The sequence below is a fragment of the Boleophthalmus pectinirostris genome, unplaced genomic scaffold (assembly GCF_026225935.1).
Source record: "Boleophthalmus pectinirostris isolate CB_2022bp ecotype Guang Dong unplaced genomic scaffold, ASM2622593v1 HiC_scaffold_1, whole genome shotgun sequence".
NCBI lineage: Eukaryota > Metazoa > Chordata > Actinopteri > Gobiiformes > Gobiidae > Boleophthalmus > Boleophthalmus pectinirostris.
The window spans coordinates 36,019,242-36,021,352 of record NW_026570970.1 but is presented as its reverse complement, the minus strand read 5'-3'; the positions used below and the strand labels follow the sequence as shown (position 1 = coordinate 36,021,352).

At 40.5% G+C, this 2,111-nt stretch overlaps 1 pseudogene; it reads left to right on the top strand.

The window, feature by feature from the left end:
* The first annotated feature begins 500 nt into the window (after positions 1 to 500).
* Positions 501 to 618, top strand: LOC129409102 (5S ribosomal RNA; annotated as a pseudogene).
* Positions 619 to 2,111: the final 1,493 nt, after the last annotated feature.

The following is a 2,111-nucleotide window of genomic DNA, read 5'->3' as shown; positions in this document are numbered from 1 at the left end:
TTTACATGAGGAGACAAGCAGGAGACAAAAGGTAGACAAAGGTGCTTCTAAAGAGCTGCGTTTTACAGATAAGTTCACTTGACAAATTATGAATGTTTTACTAACAGTGTTGGGGAAGTTACTTTTCAAAAAGTCATGTTTACCAGTTCCTTGTGACTTCTTTAAAAAGTAATAATCTGTGTATCATTTGTTCATTCGTTTTTCAAAATAAAACCAAAAATAAGAAAATGAAAAAAACAACAGTTTTCTGCATTATTTGTCTCCAACACCAAAATGATAATGATGTGATAATGATGTGTAGATCTTCAGGTGATATGGGTTCAAGGGCTTAGCTCAGCCATCGCCTGATCGCGCTTTGTGGACACTCTGCTCCACAGGCTCGGGGTTCTCCCTCTCTCTCTCTTTCTCAAGTCCAAGATTAGTCCTGGTTTAGTCAAGGTTCAGTTCTGGTTTAGTCCTGTTTCAGTCCTGGTTCACTCATTTACCATTTCACGTTTCATTTTTGTGGCCATACCGGCTTGTAAAAGCCTGATCCCATCAGATCTTAGAAGCTCAGCAGGGCCGGACCTGGTTAGTACTTGGATGGAAGATCACTGGGAAAATCAGGTGCCACAGTGGAGCGCCAGTGGGAATAACTGTCGTTGTGTCCTTAGGCAAGACACTTCCCCCACATTGCCTAGTATGAAGGTGGTGTGTGCGTGAGTGATGGTGGTGGTCGGAGGGACCGATGGCGCCAATTGGCATGGCAGCCGCGTTTCTGTCAGTCTGTCCCAGGACAGTTGTGGCTACAACAGTAGTTTACCATCAGCAGGGATAGTGTGAATGAATAATGCTGAATAATTCTCTGTAAAGCTTCTTTGTGACAAAAAATGTCTGTGAAAAGTGTTATATAAATATAGATTTACTTACTTACTTACTATTTAAACACAAAATCAAAAACTTAAAAAAAAAAAATAAATAATAATAATAATAATCGTTATCCATTCTTTCATTTTGGTTTTAGAGATAAATAATGACAAAAACTTTTTTTTTTGCTTTTTTTCTTATTTTTGATTTTATTTTGAAAACCTTTTTACGTTACTTGTTACTTTTTGGTGGTAAACTCCATTTAAGACTAAATACCAGCATGAGACTGATAGTCAACAAGAACTGTAAAGGAAAGTTGAAATGAACTTTGAAGAGAGAGTTCAAGAGGAAGTGAAACCATCAAGAGTTAAATGTGTGTGGTCCGCACAGTCTGCCCGGGGGATTCAACTCGGCGGGCGAGGGACGGCCGCTTTGTGCGCTTGACGGTAGGCGGGCAGTTTTTTTTGTTTAACCAATCACTGCTATTTGGTCGTGTCTTATGTAACGCGCTGGAAGACTCAGTGGTGTCCAAGTAACTGCCAGCTTCACAGCTCACAGCTGATTGGCTGTTGCGTGGTCTACAACGTCCGTGGTTCTTGCAAACCATCTAGTGCAGGCATGTCCAAACTATGGCCCGGGGGCCAAATGCGGCCCTCAGACAAATTTTTCATGGCCCTCAGGCTTCCAGGTGAATTGGCCTAAATTGCCTTGCATCAATGAAAAATGAACTTTTTACTGCAAGTTTTTTTGAAAATCTACCTTGATAAAGCTCATATTTAATATTTAGTGTTTGGTTTTAAGAATCTTAGCAGGAATAAAGACTGATGGTTCATTGTAATGTGTTTAAACATGCACATATTTCAGTTATTCACTGTATTGCACTCCAGTCTACGGCCCTCAATCAGCCCTCTGCTTCGTCTGTGTTTAAATATGTGGCCCTTGATGAAAAAAGTTTGGACACCCCTGATCTAGAGTATTCTGTTTCCTGAACTAGTCCCTGGAGAGAAATGAAACTGAGTGGAGGCACTAGGTGGCGCCGGTCTGGCTTGGTCAGGACTACATTAGCTGTAAGATTTGACCTCTTGCGCATGTTTTGGGTTGAGTGCCCAGAAGATATGCACTCAGACACAGGAAGAACATGCAAACTTCACACAGAAATATGGTTTTTTCCACTCATCTAAGAGGCTCCTTAGGTTATGATAGTGTACTGGTCACTGTCACTGTCTCAAAAGTATATGTATACATATATTTTGAACATTTTAAAT